This window comes from Peromyscus eremicus, chromosome 11 (assembly GCF_949786415.1).
Source record: "Peromyscus eremicus chromosome 11, PerEre_H2_v1, whole genome shotgun sequence".
In the NCBI taxonomy this organism is placed as follows: Eukaryota; Metazoa; Chordata; class Mammalia; order Rodentia; family Cricetidae; genus Peromyscus; species Peromyscus eremicus.
Window position 1 is genome coordinate 61,186,904 of NC_081427.1, and position 19,860 is coordinate 61,206,763.

The 19,860-nt window shown below is 39.7% G+C and overlaps 1 protein-coding gene and 1 long non-coding RNA gene across 2 annotated transcripts in view; one reads left to right on the top strand and one right to left on the bottom strand.

The window, feature by feature from the left end:
• Window positions 1–19,860, top strand: part of Atg10 (autophagy related 10) — a 183,097-nt gene that overhangs the window by 100,533 nt on the left and 62,704 nt on the right. The gene's annotated exons all lie outside the window — the stretch shown is intronic.
• On the bottom strand, window positions 14,826–15,650 carry LOC131921687 (uncharacterized). Its single transcript, XR_009382065.1, has 2 exons — window positions 15,553–15,650; window positions 14,826–15,198 (listed from the first exon to the last, which is right to left on the bottom strand). It is a non-coding gene; the product is annotated as an uncharacterized LOC131921687 (long non-coding RNA).

The window sequence follows — 19,860 nt, forward strand, 5'->3', positions numbered from 1 at the left end:
TCTCTCTCTCAACAGCTATTAATTGCCTACAGCTCTTCATTTAGGAGTGGGGCTTTGTGAGACCTCCCACATCCACATTGGAATGTCCACACTTTGTCCTTGAGCTGGAATTGTGTAGGTGACTGGCTGCAGCTTCCCTGTCCTGTGTAGGGGATACTGTTTTGAAGGAGTCCACTGTCCGCCCCTTCCTGTGAGATATCCCCGAGCCTTGGGGGGGGGGGGATGTGCACAGTCTGTTGTTTGCTGCATTTTGACAGTTGTAGATTTCTGCGATATCTCCCTGTGCTGTAAAAAGAAGTTTCTTTGATGAGGGCTGAGAGCTCTACTTGCCTGTGGGGATAAGGGCGACTTTCAGAAGGAAGTTAGAAAGTGGCAGTATTAGGTTTGTCTCTAGGATCCATGGTCCCACCAGCCATGGATAGTCGGCTAGGTTTACAGGATCAGGCAACAATTCCCTCTTTTTAAGTGGGTCCTAAGTCCCACTTAAGGTGACCCCCAAGATAAAAGTGCCTCTATTGCACCCTTGGGGATATCCTGCCGTGCTGGTTTTGGTTGTGGTTCATAGGTTTCACAGCTGGGGACTAATGGTTGCTTTTAGCTATTGGCAGCTTGCAAAGTCCTCAGGATGGAGGCTTCCAGGTCCGTTCCAGCTCCAATACTCCAAGTTCTGTGTCCAAAGTGTGTGGGTTTTTTTTTCTTCCAGCAATAGTGTCTTCTCTTCCATTTCTGGGAAACCAGCAGCAACAGCAATAGCCTGTACTGTTTTTTGAAGTCTCTTGGATTCCCATGACCAACAACTACAAGGAAGGTTTCCCATACAAGCCCTGGAGTTTTGTTAAATAGTCTATGGCTTTAGGGGAAAACATTATCACTCCAAGTAATGTAACTTCATCTAAATCATATGTATTTGTGTTTGTAGTTTATATATATTTTTAAGTAAACATAAAATAACATATCTTCCTATAGCTTTTTGTAATTATACTTAGTGTTATTTATGAAGAGTAACTCAGAGGTTAAAATGCACTTCCTTTTAAGAGGTAGAAGGCACACTGGAAGCTAGTGCAGTATTCCTAGGCAATCACACCAAGATGTCCTTAGAAGCTGGGTTTGGAACCTAGACAGATATAACTAAGTGTAGAGGTAAAAATTATCTGTGGCATCTACACAAACCAGCATTTCAGTAAGTCTTCACTGCCTTTTCCAGAAAATGTTGCTCTCTCAAGCTAACAAAAATATGAACACTTGCAGAAATAGTAAATAGCATAAACAGGCTTTTAGAAAGGATTTTATATCATTTTTCAAAAGCTGTATTAAAAAATTATTACGTTTATTTCTAATTATTTCATATTGGGTCTTCAAAATGTATTTAAAATGTCAAGTTATTTTGTTTTCATTTTTTGAATTGATTGTTAGCTAATTGTAATATGTATTATGGAGAAATGAAGGGCTAGAATGTATAATATTGAATTAGAATAAAAGCTTAAAATTTTAAATAGACAAACAATAGACGTCAAACAAAAAGTCCTCTTGTGTTTTAAAATTCCTAAGTGGGTCAGTGGTGGATTCCATAAAATTGTTTGATTGAATTTTCACCAAATGTTCATTTCCCATCACTTACCAATTCATTTCTCAACATTTATTGAATAAGTTCTATGTACTAATTAGTACAGAGAAAAATAATCAAGATATTATCCTTATTTTCAAAAGATTTTTTTAAAAAACCACATATTTCAGTAAACAATTGAGTGGATTCTACAAAGAAAAATTGTTTTCTGGTTATTGTTACTAATAATGTGATTATAGCTTATAACATAAAATAATGGAATAAAATTAAAATGGCAATAAAATCAACAAACTAAACACCATGAAAAACAGCAACAGTAGACGAAATAAATAATAGCTTTAGGGATATGACTGGAATAAAAAGCACATGTTTATTTTAGCCATATTTTATATGTGGCAGAATGATTGGATTTTAAGTATACATTTTATTTACATATTGCTACAAATAACAACAACAACAAAAAAAAAAACTATGGCAAAATTTACTAGCTTTAAACAATACCAGGATCAGGGTAAGCCTCAGTGTAACTACATGTTCCACATACTTCCATTGAGATCACTGAGCTAGGGGGCTGGACCTAGGTTTCTGTTCCCTCTCTCCTCCTCCCTCCCTCCCTCCCTCCCTCTCTCCCCCTCCCAACCTCCCTCCCTCTCTTTCTTATTCCCTCCTTCTCTCCGTGTGTATGTGTTTCTCTCTCTCCCCAGCTCTTCCTCTCCTCTTCACATGGCTGGCTAAGGCTTCCTCCACATGCTCATTTTAGGACAGTTGTTTTCTTAGCTGGTAGCCTTCATCCTCATCCATGTTTCAAGAGACCAAAATAACAGCTAATAGGCTTCTTATGACTTTGCCTTGGAAATCACAGGGGTTCATCTAGGAGCCTCTCTTTCCTAGTCCAAGCCTTTGGATGATAATTAAAGAATGGAATGTCTTGGTCACTGATTGGATATAGGAGTGATCATAGCAGTACTTGGCACAATGTACATTCATTGCGCCAAATGCTTAGACTTGAACTCTAATTGAAAAGTATTTTAAAAATTTAGTCATATAATTTGGTTTGGAAATGAAGTATCAAGAGCAAAGCAAAGCAAAACCAAAAGGAGAGTAGGGTTGTACTGGTGAAAATATGTCATTATCAAAGGGTTGAGCTGCTTTGAGAGATAATTTAGGTCACAAGAAGTCTCCAGGGAAACATGGGTTGTGACTTCAGCTCCTGATGCTCAGTTCCTCTTGTCCAGGAGTTTGTTTCTTTAGAGTCAGGAACCAGCTGATAAATTCTCACCTGCTGTAGTCATGGATAAATTTTTTGAAAATTGGGAAAATTATGCCTTTTTTCTTAATCTTCATTACCGTTGATTAGTTATACAAAATAAGGGGTTTCCTTATGACACTCCATGAACACACATAGGCTACCTGGATCATATGCTCATCCTGTTACTCTCTTCTGCCCTCCTCTCATTCCTGTTGGTCCCTTTCTCTGCCAAATAGCTGCCCTGTAGCAGTAATACCCGTTTTTAATATCTGAACCCACATGAGAGAAAACACAGGTCTTCGTCTCTCTGAGTCTGGCTTATTTTGCTTAACATGATGATCAGCAGTTCATCATTTTCCTGCAGTGACATGCTTTCTTCTGTTTTTATGGCTGAATAACATTTCAGTGTGTGTGTGTGTGTGTGTGTGTAAGACATTTTCTTCATCCATTTATCTACCAATAGGCACTTAGGAGTCTATAAGTTGCCTATTGTAAATGGTGCACAATTACCATGAGTATAATGCCTTTAACTCTTCAGATGTACATGTGGAGTTTATTATCTGTTTTTCCTATTAGATACTCTGAAGAGAGCTCAATGAAAAGCCTGGGTCGTCTAGATAGTAGGAAGGTCTGGTACACAGGAGAAACATCTGAAAGTGAAAATCCTACCAAACATCAGGGAAACAAGAACCAATTCTGCCCAGCCTTTGTCAGAAACTAGAGGAAATGGGAACATTTTCTACTTCATTTTATACAGCTAGTATTGTACTGATTACAAAATCAAAAGAAGCTAGTAAACAAAAGAGAACCATAGATCTTTGTAGCTATTGTGAACAGAGCCACAAAAATGTTTGAGCATATACTAGAAATAGAGTTCAGCAATATGAAAAGGGACTTGGGCTGGAGATGGCTCAGTGGGTAAGATCATTTGCTGCTCTGTCAGATGACCTAAGTTCCATTCCCAGCACCTACATGGTAGCTCACAACTGCACATAATTTCAGTGATAGGGGATCCAACACCCTCTTCTTACCTCTGAGGGCACCAAGTATGCACATGGTGCCCATGTACACATGCAGAAGCAACACCCATACATGTAAAAAATAAATAAAATAATGTTTAAAAGACATATATTCCATGGATTAAGGCTAGTTCACCTTTAAAACATGAATCAGAGTCACCCACCCTATTAGCAGGGTGAGAAAAGTCACATGATTATACTTGTCATACAGAAAGTGTTTTATGAAGTCTGACACCCGTTTATGATACAAACTAAAGAAGACTAGATAAGTGTTACCACTTGATACAGAAAGCTAACACTAACCTGCCTTCATTGCTGTTTTGTTGCTGGGGACTGGGTGGGTTTGTGGTTTATCCTGTTCAGAAAATCCTCTGCCTCTGAGCTGTCCTCAGCCTGATAACATCACTCTTAATGGTTAAAGACTTAACTCTCTTTCACCTGTAAGTTTGGGGAAAGTCAAATCAATTGCTATTACAGTCATTCCCACAGAAGATCTTCCTATAGAGCTAATACTGTAGGACCGAGAAGGTCCCAGGAAGCCTGTAGTTGGCAAACCCTCCCTGGACTTTCAGATGTTTCTCCTGTGTACCAGACCTTCCTACTATCTAGATCTCATTTTCCCATATTTTTGCAATAGGGAAAAATGGTTGAGTTTTGTGTCCTAAGTGTAGACTGTGGTGAAGAGTTCTCAAGAAGCATTTTCAGTAGGGTAGGTGCTGACTCAGGGTCACTGGTTAATAAGAGTTGGGGAGGGGCTGGAGCAGCCACATCACAAGACCAAGGTTAATTAGTACCAATAAAATCATAGTACACTGAATCCAGTCTAAAACACTTTCTGAATAAGACTGTTTTCATGTCAAAATATTAGAAAACACATGTTTCTGATTTTCTTCTTGAAATGTAGAAAAAGAATATTTAAAAATACAATGTGCGTGTGCATACTTAAAATGAAAATATAGATTTTAAAATAGGAACATTACCAATTTGGTTTCATAGGTTCTACAAAGGTGAGTTTGAATATTGTTATGGACTCATTAAGATTTTGGGGAGGGTCTGTCAGGAACTAGAGAAGGGGAAGGAACTATGACCAAAATATATTATGTAAAATTAAAAGAAAATGTACTCTAGAAATAAGCAGGGAAAAGCAAGCTATTTATGAAATGCTATTAGAATGACTATTGGGGAAAATAAGATTGGATGCCATATTCCTATCATATGCCAGGGCAAATCAAACTTCTGAACATAGAGAATTAAAGTATGAAAAAACTAAATGAAAATTTGGTTATGTTTATGACACAATAATGACTTTCTAATCACAATACTGACATTCAAAAAGTATGTTTCTGTTAGCTCTTAGTAAATATAGCAAACCTTCCCCGAACATAATGGTTTAAAACAAGAGTGATTTATTATTTCTCAAGAGTTCATAGACTGGGCAAGCAGGCATTTATGGATCTCCCTTGAATTCACTATATCTGATAGCTTGTCCAGAGCTGAGGAGCCTAAGAGACCATGACCTCTCCCTCCCAGGGGCCTCTTTATTAACCATCTAGTCCCAGCTTCTTTATATAGGGCCTTGTTCCTGAGAGACAGAAGGTAGAAGCTGTGGGGGTTGGAGCATGGACCAGGCTCTAGAAGTTACATATTTCATTGGTCAAATAAGTTTCAAGATCATCTAGATATAAAGGAAAGAGTAAATAAATTCCACCACTAAGTAGCAGCATTGCACATGATATGGAGGTGGTATCCTTCCTGGAAGCCATTTTTCTCTGTCAGCCTCTCTGCTTAGCTATTCAGAGTCTAACATCTAAATAGACTGAGCTCGGAGGCCACCCCCTTTCCAGCTGTGCTATCATGGTGGTACTGTTCTAATCAGTGACGTGTGTCAGCTTTATCACTGACCTTGGAAGTGTGATTGGGATGTGTCTTGGTGTCGTTTTATTAATGTTATTGTTCTTATGGTTTATTGAGCCTCTTAAACATGTGAGGCTATAATTTTAAAAGCACCTATCCTCCCCATTCTTCTCATTTGGATCCTTCAACCATAAGCATATTGGACTGCTTGAAGTTGCCGACAACATCTTTGCTTTGTTTCTTATCTTAGATTTTTTAATAGTCACTATTGTTATATCATCAGATTCACTGAGGTTTTCCTCAATGTTTGATTTTTTTCTTAATTCTTTCAGCATTTTCATCTCTAGAAATTTCACTTAGATGTTTGAAACCACCCAACCAGCACGTCTGCTTACCACCTGCTTTGTAAATTAAGGGGAAAGATTTGTTTTGGCTTTCAGTTTCAGGGTCTCCATTCCAGAATCTTTTGGCCCTATTGCTTTGAGCTAGTATAGGGAATAAAGGCCTAAGGACAAAATGAAGGTTTAGACAACATGGCACCTGATGTGCTTCTCCAAAATGACTTAGTTAAGAAAGCCACTTCCTGATGTCTGGGGAGCTATGAGTAAGCAACACATGTGACTGTTACCTAACTCTTATGTAACTAGTTCTGGCAAGAATCCACTTTAGTGTGATTCTATATAAAATGTCCTTGAGACCAGGGGCACATGCTCTTGCCCAGAATAGAGTCAATAAAATATGTGGCATCTGCCAGCAACTCCCTATCTTCTTTAATTTCCTGACCTCTCTCTACCCTCCATCCTTCTTGGCCTAGTAGCTGGTGGGAAAGAAGTGTATTACAATAGCAGTGTTTCTCTGAGAAAACTGGTTATCTCATGGTAGCCAGGAAAAAATGAAGGGAGAAATATATATATATATATATATATATATATATATATATATATATATATACACACACATGTATATGTATATATATATACACACATACACACATATATACAATATATACATTCATATATATATATATATATATATATATATATATATATACAGAGAGAGAGAGAGAGAGAGAGAGAGAGAGAGAGAGAGAGAGAGAGAGAACAGACAGGCAGGCAGGCAGACAGGCAGATAGACAGACAGGCAGAGACATACAGAGAGAGACAGAGAGAAAAAGAGACAGACAGGGAGGGAGGGAGGAATTTTTATAGAACAGAACAAAGTCTTTTAAGTCAAGATACTTTTCAAATACATTGGTGGGTACATCATGTGGGTACCATCAAGGGCCTGCCTCCAGCCACTAATTTCCTCTCAGTAGACCTCACCTCTTAAGGGGTCTACCACCTTCCAGTAGAACTACAGCTGAAAACCAAGTCTTTAACACTTGTTCCTTTGGAAGACAACTAAACCTTAGCACAGTCATGTTAATTTGTTTATGTGTTTTGGGGTTGGCTTTTATTGATAACCTTTCTCTGTGTATGTTTATATTTTTTGCTTAGTTACATGCCTAGTGATAAGATACTGCATGCTGATGAATTTTATTTTGGTGAATGCTAGGTGTTTTCTTATTGCAAACATCCCTGAAGCTAACATCCTTGCAGCACATAGATTAGCTGGAAATTGTTGGATTGTTAAGTCTTGCCACTAACCTTGGCTAGGAAGGGTCAGGGCCACCACTACTGATCTCAGGGGTCATTTGCCCCATCACGGTCCAAAGCTCCTCCAGGAACTTTACCAGTGCCCCATGAAGTATGGCTGCTGGGAGCCTGAACTATTTTCAGCTCTGTGTAAGTGTCAGCTATATTTAGCTTTAATTCTTTTGGATGGTTCTTTTCTTGACCTGGTTAATCTTTTCTTAACTGAGTGAATTTTTTTTTTTCTGTGCAGATCTGTTTTCTCTGATTCTTTGACCAGTTAACTTTTAAAATTATTAATTAAAAATTTATTTTTGTGGGTTTAAGAATCCTTTCATTGTATTATATATTTTGAGACAGAGTCTCATTACATAGCCATGGCTGGCCTGGAATTCACTATGTGGACCAGGCTAGCCTTGAATTCACAGAGAATCCACCTCTGTCCTCTAGGTACTGGGATTAAAGAAGCATGCCACTGTTCTTGGCTTAGTTTTTATTAACACAAATCAGTTAAATAAGTTAATGGACTTCACTGCGGTTTTTCATATATGCATACATATGCATTGATCTTATTTAACAACTGTTCTTATACCCTGCTCCTTACCTTCCTCACTCAGTTAACTCCCTTTTTAAATAAAAAATTTTCATACAATATATTTTAATCATAGTCTTTCCCCTCTTCCCAGATCCTCCTTACTGACAAAACACCCCCCTCAACAAACCAAAATAAAAAACAAACAAAAAAATTGCCAAAACAAGACAAAAAGTACACAGAAAAGTCCATGGAATCCATTTTGTGTTGGATAACCAATCCTGGGCCTGGGCCTGCCCTGGAGTGATGGATATACCCAGTGACACGCCATTGGAGAAAACTGATTTTCAACGTTCTCTTCCTAGGGCTGGGATTTTGTCTGCTTTGAGCCTGTGCAGGTCTTGTGCATGCGTTACAGTCTCTTAGTTCATATGCATCACTCCTGTTGTGTCTGGAAGAGGCTGTTTTCCTGGAATCACCCACCACCTCTGGCTCTTAGAATCTTTCTGCCTCCTCTTCCACATAGATCCCTGAGCCTTTCAGGAGGGTTTTGATGAAGACATCCATTTAACACTCAGTGCTCCAAAGTCTATACTCTCTGCACATTGTCCGGTTTTGGATTTCTGTGTTAATTACCATTCACTGAAAGAAGCTTCTCTGATGAGGGTTGAGCAATGTATTGATCTATGGGTTGTCATTAGGAATCATTCTATTGCTATGTATCTTTAGCAGAATAATAGTGGTAGGTTTTCCTAGCCTTGGTAATAATAGCCATAGGTTTTCCCCTAGGGCTCATGACCTATCTAGTCTCAGGTCCTTGGCCACTTTATTAGTATCAGAGATGGATTCCACCTCACAGAGTGGGCCATAAAATCCAACCAAAATGTGATTGGTTCCTCCCAGACAGCTCTTAATTATCTTGACCTCCGTCCAGAGATTCCTGGTTGCATCACCTTGACTCCAGAAGCCTTTGGTTATGCTTGCCTGCAAACTCTCTGTAGGTAGTAGGATGACCAATCTCAGGTCTTCCCTGGTTTATTTTATTTTATTTGTATCTTAGGAGTCATTATAGTTGGTTGCTTGATTTTTGATTAAAAACGTTCTCCTGTGTCTTGCCCAGTTTGTTAGTTGTTTCAGATGGAAAGGTAAATCTTGTCCCTGTCACTCCATGACCGAATCTTGAAATCATCACAAGTGTAATCATTTTAGATGGCATGAGGTATGTGTGCCTTTACCATATTAAATGTAAACGATAACTAGAGAAGACACTGTAAACAAGGGGGAAAGACAGAATGTCAGCCTGAGAATTAAAAACCCTAATTTATAAAGCAAGGCAGGGGGCACTGAGGTGATAGCAATAGGACTTACCTCCTGCATCTGGTGGGGGCACTGAGGTGATAGCAATAGGACTTACCTCTTGCATCTGGAGGAGGCACTGAGGTGATAGCAATAGGACTTACCTCCTGCATCTGGAGGGGCACTGAGGTGATAGCAATAGGACTTACCTCCTGCATCTGGAGGAGGTACTGAGGTGATAGCAATAGGACTTACCTCCTGCATCTGGAGGAGGCACTGAGGTGATAGCAATAGGACTTACCTCCTGCATCTGGAGGGGGCACTGAGGTGATAGCAATAGGACTTACCTCCTGCATCTGGAGGGGCACTGAGGTGATAGCAATAGGACTTACCTCCTGCATCTGGAGGGGCACTGAGGTGATAGCAATAGGACTTACCTCCTGCATCTGGAGGAGGTACTGAGGTGATAGCAATAGGACTTACCTCCTGCATCTGGAGGGGGCGCTGAGGTGATAGCAATAGGACTTACCTCCTGCATCTGGAGGAGGTACTGAGGTGATAGCAATAGCTTTCTAACATCAGTAGATAGATGAAAGAAGACATGATGAAGTAAAGGGAAAGAGAACGCTGTTTCCAGGGTCATTCTCTGTAGTCCAGGCTGGCCTTGAACTTGTAATTTTCCTGTCTCCACCTCTTGAGTTCTGTGATTATAGGTGTGTTTTCTGTGATCCTGAGCCAGTTCCTACTGTGTTTTGCAGAGGATGATAATCAGAAGGAGGATGATAATCAGAAGGAGATCTTTGTAAGACGGATTGTTAAACGTCTTACTAATAAAAAACCTGGAGCCAGATATTGGGGTAAAAACAGAGAGACCAGAGGAATAGGACAAGCCACAGACAACCTCATTTCACCAACTCCTCAGCTTCCAAAGAGACCTACTTCCTGTATATCCACGCCTACATGCCTTTCTGTCCCTGCCATCTCACTTCCTCTCTCCGTCCAGCTACATCATTTCCTCTTCCTGCCCAGCTCCATCACTTCCTGTCTGTCTGTACAGACCTCCAGACCTCCATGGTTAGTGCTGGGATTAAAGGCATGTGTCACCACGCCTGACTCTGTTCCCAGTGTGGCCTTGAACTCACAGAGATCCAGACGGATCTCTGCCTTCTGAATGCTAAGATTAAAGGTGTGTGCTACCATTATCTGACTTCTATGTTTAATATAGTGGCTGGCTTTTTCCTCAGATCTTCAGATAAGCTTTATTGGGGTACACAAATAAAATATCACTACAGACCTTTGAGGAAAAGTCCCCTAAGATGTGCATAAATTAAGGTTATAAAGTAGAGATCACATCAGTGGTTTGTCCTTTTGCCTTCTGGGTAGTATTAAAAAGCTAGACCTACATATGAGCCCTGGATCTTTTACTTGGGGGTAGGCTTATCATGGGAAAATTATAAACATCTTAGACTTTAAAGGTTTTAAAGTAATTGTTTTCAAATTATATACTCTAATTTTTACATGTATATGCTATGTCAATACTCAAAGAGGGATAAATTATTTTATAATCTGTCTTAAACAATATTTTATGACTTCTTTGAAAATTTCATACAGTATATTTTGAACGTATTCATCACTTCACCCAAGTCATCCCATAAACAGCCTCTCTGCCATCCCTTCCCACCCATCCTTGAGTCCTCTTCCTCCTCTTCTTCCTCCTCCTCCTCTTCTCACCATCCAGTCTAGTTTGTGTTGTCTAGCTAGTCTTAGGCAGGGGGCGGGGAGAGGGGGCCTTCTCCGGCATGTGGTCAGCCCACCAGGGTTCCTGCCATCAATGAAAACTGATTCTCCGTTTCTGGCTCCTCAGCTACTGGGGGGAATCCATGCCCATTCTCCACCCCACCCCCATGCTGGGGTTTGCCTGTCTTGAGCTTGTACAAGTCCTGTCCGTGCTGTCACAGTCACCATGAGCTCACGTGTGCAACTGTCCTGTTGTGTCTGGAGAACACCTTTTCACTGATGTTATCCACTTCCTCTGGCTCTTACAGTCTTTCTAACCCCTTTATTGGAGATCCCTGAACCTTGTGGGGAGTGTGATATATATGTCCCATTTAAGTAAAGGAACGAGAGGAGTTTCTCCCACATGTAAGATGTACTTGATTATTGCGTCATATATGAAGTACTGATTATCTCTATGTGAAAGCTGACATCTTCAATTTCAATCGAGCCCCTCCCCATTTTTTTTTTTTTTACCTAAAATACCTTTTTTTAATGAAGAAACTCACCGAGAATTTTGTTTCATTTAATTTTTACTATTAGCACTATCCCTGCTTGCAGCTAATAGTTTTTCTTGGCATCTTTTTCCTCAGTTCTCTGAGCCCCTGCTCCCCTGCCCACCCCCCATCCTCACACAGTCCCTGCTTATGGCCTCTCTGGCTCAGAGCCCTGGATTATGGACTTTGCATAAAGTCAGGACTGGTCAGGATTTCTTACTCTCTAACCATATGATGAACAGAAGAAACTATGCTTGTCTTATAGCAAGGTGTGGTTAATAGAAAAACTAAAGGACATCAATGATCTTGAACTTTTCAGATGAACACATCTCTTTATGGCTTTGCAGCCTGTCTCCAGAGACTTCACAGAGGTGGGAAGTCTATCAGCTTCCGTCCATGACATCAAATATAGCTTCTTGTCACCAATATTATAGAATAGAAAGGAGTGTTTTTATCAGAGGCGTTACTAACCTTCCCAGTGAAGACGCCAGCACACGAGCTATCAGATGGAGATCATGTTAGTCAAATCGCATGCCGAACCTCCATGCTGCAGCCTGTCTGGGTCTGGAATATTTTTATGCACCGCGGTGAGAAAAGCAGGTGCACTCACACATCTATTTCTAAGATTTGACTATTTCGTCAGATGATTTGGGTTGAAAATTTCTGCAGATGTCAATTTAAGCCAATTTTTGCTATTAGTAGAACAGTTTAAAAGTTAGCTCCCATACGCCTCACAGATATACTTCCTGTGGAAGGCCTCAAACCCAAAGTTAGCTCAAGATGGAAGCCTCTCCCTTTTGGTGTGTCCTCAGTCTTTCCCAGTCTGGTAGCAGCATTGCCTGGCAGTACCTTGCTGCCTTCTCGGCCTGTGGCTTCCCCTTCTATTACTGTCCTTCCTTGGTGAGCACTTGTGCCAGGCTCTGGGGCGCTGAAGGAAGGGGTCTTGGCTAAGTAGGGCAGCTTTGGTCTTGAAGTCTTGAGAGTTTCTCATGGGCCCATCTGTCTGAAATGGTTAAAGTTGGTTTGTTGTCGGGATCACAGTCTTGGTGAGGACTGTGAACTACCTAGCAGTTTAGCATTTCATGGTAAGATAAAAGTTCTACAGGTTATGTAGACTAATGCCTTTAATTATCAACTTTTTATACTTTCAGAGTATGCATGGTCACCTCTCTATTGCTTTAATCTTTTGTTTGTAAAATCATCTAATCAAATAATATCATGTCTTTCAATTATTGTCTTTTGTATCTATGTTATTATGGATCATAGTACTTTGATATATTATTATATTCAGTTTTCTTAAAGTATCTAAATTACCTACAAAATTCTTCTGAGTTACCTTAAGGTCAAGATAAATTGGCTCTTCTTAGTGGGATTTTTTGTTTGTTTGTTTGCTTGTTTTGAGACAAGGTTTCACTATGTACCCGGTTTGGTCTGTAGCTCACTGTGTAGACCAGTGTTGTAAACACACAGAGATCTCAAACACATGGCCTCCCCAGTGCTGGGACTGAAGGGGTGTCCATCAATGTCCCGCCATCTTGGTGCTTGAAGAATTTAATATAGTCTACTTTTAATTTAGTACAACTAAGTCCTCGGAAAAGTTATAGCCAATGTTATCTAAAATATGGTGTTAGTGTTTTTGTTTGCATGTTTTGGAGTGTTTGGGATCTAACAAGGCTTCAGGTTTGCAGACAAGTGCTTTACCCTAGGTCTGAAATGTCTTTTGTTATGTAAATAAGGAACTTTTTCTTGAAGAAAAGTAGTAGTATCACTGTGATTATGAATAACAGTAAATATTAGCATTAAAATTTAAAATCACCATTTTTGCCAAATATAAACAACGTTCACAATTACCAAAGATCACAGAGTTATAATGGTTAAGGACTAAAAATATCCAAGTATTGTATACATAAATATGGCTATATGCATGCACTATACTATTTTATATAAGGGACTTGAGCTTCCTTGATGTTTGTATGTGTGTGTATGTGCACACAGGTATGTGTGTCAGTGTGTCTGTGCATACATGTGTGTCTGCATGTGTGAGTATATTTGTGTATGTGATGTGTGCTTATGTGTGTATGCATGTATGTATGTATGTGTGTAAGTGTACTTGTATATGTGTGCATGAATGTGCATGTATATTTGTGTATATGTATGTATGTGAATGCACATATGTGCATGTGTATCTGTGTGTATGTGTGCTTACGTGTATATATTTGTGTATTATGTATGGACATATTTGTGTGTGTATGTGTATGTATGCATTTGTGTGTGTGAGTGTACCTGCATGTGTATTTGTCCATGTGTGTGTGAGCATGCTTGTGTGAGTGTATATGTGAGTGTACTTGTATGTATGCATGTATATGTGTGTTAGGGCACTTGTGTGTATATGAATGCTTGCATGTGTGTATGCATGCGTGCTTGCGAGCATCTGTGCATGCATGTGTGTGTTCTGGATCTAGTTTGCCATGTATCACAGAAGAAAACTTGACAGTTGCATAGTTTATGTGTAAAGTTTATCAGCAGGTCCACACCATCTTAAATTGCAGCAGAATATTTGCTTCGATTCCAGATGAGCTTGTTACTCACCCGTGCTATAAGGGTGTCCACCTCAGCAGCAGGGAAGCCGTACAGAGAGACACACTCATTATGAATGATGAATCATTTCTTCATCTTACATCAGTTATATCATTTCCATTATATGAACTCAGTTTTAATAATCAGATATACTAGAATTAGCATACGTAAAATAGTGTATGTATTTCTATGTTTGCAGCATTTTAAAAAGTCTTCATTTTACTCATAAAATCAAAACAGTCTTGTAAAATTGAACCTGTTGTTCACGATGTCCTGGAGTAGTGTGTCAGAAGCAGGGTTCACAGTGGGGTAGCTCTGGAGGGAATTGGAGTGTGGGGCTGGAGGATCAAAATGGGGAGAGTGGATGTCTTTAGGTAGACTGGCCATCACCACCGCTGACGAGACATGCAGGACATCTCAGGACAAGGCAGAACTGTCCCTTCCCACTCTGCCAGTGACCCAGGCCAGGTTTTCATGTTGTCCTGGTTGTCCTTTCTAGGTTGTGACAGTTTTCTAGTCCATTGAAGGTGTTACATTGTTTTAAATCATAATTTTGAGATACAAAGAACAAAACGTTTGTCCTTAAGGTTAGTATTTTAGTATCTAAACTAGTGGTAACAGTGAGCTTAGTTGTGGTAGTTTGTCTTGAAACAGGGTCTTGCTTTGCTGTCCAAGCTGGCCTCAAGCTCTTTGCATCCTCCTGCCTCTGGTTCCTAATTTCCCATTTGCTGGGATTACAGGTGTGTGCCACCATTTCTGACCTAATTTTTAAAAAAATGACCATAGCATTTTCTTTTTGTTAGTTTTGACTATCACTGCAAATGAAGGGATCATCATTTCTATACCTCCATATTTAATATGACTTAAAGACAAATCTATTAGCTCATGGAACTAATAACATTCCTTCCAGATGATTCAGAATTGATTAAGGTTTACAGTAACAATGTGAAGTCACCTTCAAGAAGTCACATTCAAGTTCAGGGGTTGAAAAGAAGTTGAGTCAGTCAGATGGCTGCCCTGCAAACGCAAGGGCTGGAGTGGCACCCGGGAGCCTGTCAAGTGGCAGGTGTGGTGGCGTGCATTGCAGTCCTAACACCGGGGCTGTGGCAACAAGGTGATCACTGGAGTATGCCATCTAGTAGTCTGGCTGAATCTGTCAACTCCAGCTTCCATGAGAGGCCGTGTGTCCAGAAGCAAGGTGGAAAGCTATAAAGGAAGACACCTGATGTCAACATCTGGTCTCTACATGCACAAGCACGCGCACGCGCGCGCACACACACACACACACACACACACACACACACGCGCGCGCGCACACGCACACACGCACACACACCTGCAGCAATTAAATACACAAATAACAAACACAAAACTAAGCATGGTGGTGTAGGCTTAATAATCCCAGTGGTGGGGAGTTGAAGGTGGGCAGATCTCTGGGACTATCTGGCCACCTAACCTATCTTAATTATCAAGCCCAGGCCTGTGAGAAACACCTGCTCAAAAACTAAGGTATATGGTGCCTAAGGAACAATACCCAAGGTTAACTTCTGGCTTCCACACCTGTACATGTGTGTGTGCCTCTCGAAAGAATAAGCTCAATCTACAAGTACTGAATGGTTGGTTCTTCTGTAAGAGGTCTCTATTACATCATCCTGACCTAAGTTTCATGAGTGTGAGGACGGTTCTTCTGTAAGAGGTCTCTATGTATCATCCTGACCTAAGTTCTAGAGTGTGAGGACGGTTCTTCTGTAAGAGGTCTCTATGTGTCATCCTGACCTAAGTTCTAGAGTGTGAGGACGGTTCTTCTGTAAGAGGTCTCTATGTGTCATCCTGACCTAAGTTCTAGAGTGTGAGGACGGTTCTTCTGTAAGAGGTCTCTATGTGTCATCCTGACCTAAGTTCTAGAGTGTGAGGACGGTTCTTCTGTAAGAGGTCTCTATGTGTCATCCTGACCTAAGTTCTAGAGTGTGAGGATGGTTCTTCTGTAAGAGGTCTCTATGTGCCATCCTGACCTAAGTTCTAGAGTGTGAGGACGGTTCTTCTGTAAGAGGTCTCTATGTGTCATCCTGACCTAAGTTCTAGAGTGTGAGGACGGTTCTTCTGTAAGAGGTCTCTATGTGTCATCCTGACCTAAGTTCTAGAGTGTGAGGACGGTTCTTCTGTAAGAGGTCTCTATGTGTCATCCTGACCTAAGTTCTAGAGTGTGAGGATGGTTCTTCTGTAAGAGGTCTCTATGTGTTATCCTGACCTAAGTTCTAGAGTGTGAGGATGGTTCTTCTGTAAGAGGTCTCTATGTGTCATCCTGACCTAAGTTCCAGGAGTTTATTTCCATCTCATCCATAACATATAGTCTAGTTAGTAGCATTAAAGTCAACTTGAAAAGTGAACCTCATAAGAGTAGTAAGATACTATTACTTCTCAAATTTAATTTAAATTTAGTGACTGGACACTGGCCTTGGCCAAAAACTAGACCCTAGAGTAATTTGAAAAATTTCCCTTATCAAAGAAAGGGGTGGGAGGTTGAGTGAGTCAAACTGTAACGTCATCAACATTTACATTTTTCAGATTATTCATTGAAAAAATGATGAAAATCTAAATGAATGTCAACTAAATCTGAATGTATTAATTGGAAAATCTTGATCTCCAAAAAGAAAAGAAAGAGTGAAATTTGTTCTCTGCCTTATAGCTTAATAAATTGATTAAATTTTGATATAAATCATGTTTGACATAAATATGTTTGATAAACCTATTTAGTTAAATTAATTTTAAACCATCAAGTAATAAGTATTGTATCATTTCAGTACAAATGTAACGTATTTATGTGATATTAATATAATAATTATTAAGCATTGCAACTGTGTTTATATTTCAGTTAGAGCCTTGTATGGTAATAGGTATATATTTAAATATTTTTGTATACTGTTATAATGGGATGATATTTATAGATACAAGGGATGCTTAATTTATAGTGAATATATAAAATTAGTTATTTTATAAGGTGAACTATAGAAAATTAATGTAATAATGTAGTTAATATTCAAATGCTTTGCACTGTGTGTGACAGACTGCATGTTTATTCAGAAAATAGTTATATAGCCCTCGTAAAGTCAATAACAATAATCATAAACAAGATAATCCTATCAGGATAAGACAGTCTTACTCTGAATATATTAATTTAGCACAGTATTATGCTTAATAAATTATCATTAGTCATAAATAAATACATTTCACATGTGCATATTTATAGCATTTAACAGTTACAGTCTTGGGTTTTTTGACAGGCTAAGGTAAAAGACACTGGTTTCAGATCTGTAAACAGCACGTTCGGTCTTCTGAAGCCGTTGCAATCAATATCTATGCAAATGCAATGGCTTTGGAATTTACATTGCTTTGTCAATCAATCGCCACTGGAGTCCCCAGTCTGCACTCAATGTACTAATAGAATTTTTTTCTTTTTAAAGGGATAGTGATTTTTTTTGTCTAAATATTTCTATAAGAATGGATACTATTATCTCCACCCCCAACCCTTTTCCTACCTGTCTGCCCACCTCCACCCTGTGTCAGCGCATATTGCCACTCATACTAGTTGGGGGGAAGGATTCTTGAACTCAGCCCCTGCTCCTCTCGTGCTCCTGTTGTTGACTGTGAGTTCTTGGGAGAAGGAACGGACCTTTGGGAACTGGAGCTGCTTGAGCCTGTGTCTACAGAGCGGTGATCATGTCCTCCCAGGGAAAGACGCCTTCAGTGGATCTCCAAGAGCTTTATTGCTTTGACACATCATCATCCTTAAAAACTGAGCAGTGACACAGGACACCTGCTAACCAAATAAGCTAGGAAGGATAATTAGAGGAGATTCTAGATTTGGAATCCAAAGTTTATTTCTATTGTATGGCATAATAAATAATCTACAACTAGGGAATGTAATGGGAGAAATCCTAAGTTCTATACTTATATTAAAGAGGAAAACCAGACTGAACATACACAAATTGGGGAAAGTCTGGTTTAACATCACTTTCACTAAGACTATGGAGATTTAGTGTTTTGGCTGCCTGTAACCACAGCATGAACCTATCATTTTGAAGATTGCTGGGGAAGTCCACGTCTAAGGCTATCTTGCAGTGAAGGAGATGGGGAGCTGATAATTGCCCTGTTCTCTGGTAGCCAGACAACATCTCATGAATTGCACTGGGCTCTGTTCTGAAATGCTTGGTCCTGTAGGAAGGAAATGATTCATGGTGAAGGAGCTGCTTAAAGTCGAGGATACAGGCAGCATGTGACGCAAAGGTCACGAAACACACGTCTAAGTTTCTCTCCAGTAAACAAAGTCTGGAGGTCCTGGGATGCTGAAACAACTCCATGACATCACGGAGGATTCTGACTCTGATATTCACTGTATGAGTATTTTCATCCTCAAGATCACCCCATAGTAAGTCGCCAAAGTTCCTGCAGTCACATGTGTATTCCAAATAGCAGGAAGATGGCTGGTGTGAAGGGATGATACACTGTCTCCCATTTAAAATGCTGTCCCTGAATTTCTGCTTTCACATATAGCATCTTTTTGGTCATGACTTTGTCTGTGGTCACACTTGGCTCCTGCAGAGGAAACACACACACACACACACACACACACACACACACACACACACACACTGTAAACACACATGCATATAATAAATAAATGTAATTTAAAAATTTTCCTAATAGTTGCCAGGCAGTGATGGCACACGCCTTTAATCCCAGCACTCCTGGGAGGCAGAGCCAGGTGGATCTTTGTGAGTTCGAGGTCAGCCTGGTCTACAGAGCGAGATCCAGGAAAGGCACAAAGCTACACAGAGAAACCCTGTCTCAAAAAACCAAAAAAAAAAAAAAAATTCCTAGTAGCCTCATCAACTCCACATTGAACCTGCTTTTTTTGAGATTCTGATGTTATTGTTGAACTTTCAGAAGCAACTAAAATTGTGTATTAAGGAATCAAGTAGGGGAACCTGATTTGCACGATCCTTACATGTCTGTTCAAAGCTGTTCAGTATATATGTGCAGAAGCAATGGTGAGTTTTAAGTTTGATGTTTTGTAAGAGATTCCAGTAAAATAAGATTTCTGTTACTGCAATCAATAATGATGAGTGTTCCTGAGAACAAATACTTGTATACGTTCCTCCTTTTATGTTGTACTCAGCATATTCATTTAATGGATGGTGCCAGTGAACTGGGCTTTGTAGATACATGCTGACAATTAGGGACAAAGGACAGTGATGTTGAGCGTCATATAGCACTGTATAGCGTGTCTAACTCAGAAGGCAGAATGGTACCAGTTGGTAGAATTTAAAAATGAATAAGTATGACTACTTCTGTGCATATTTAGCATTTTTTTCTGATATACAAAATCCTGTGTTCTGTGGTGTTTGTTGAGTAATTAGACCCAGGGAAACCTTATTTGGTTGATTGAAATTTCATTCACTCAAGTTATAAAACTGACACCTTTCAAGGCTGTGGCCTGAGTTACATAACCCAAAATTAATTGCTGGTTGTCTCGTTCTCCTGTAGCATTTGAATTACATGATTTTTAGGAAAATATTAAGATGTTGACATGGTGTATACTTTGGATTCATATTACAGTTGTAAGATCTTCCGCACATTAGAGTTATGACTTGTGATTCAAGAGCATCATTGTACCTTGCACCATGTACTGGATAGTTTTATGTCAAATGACACAAGCTAAAGTCATCTGAGAAGATGGAGCCTCAATTAAGAAAATGATTTGATAAGATTGGACTGTGGGCAAGCTTGTAGAGCATTTTCTTAATTAGTGATTGATGGGGTAGGGACTCACCCCTGGGCTGGTGGTCCTGGATGCTGTAAGAAAGCAGG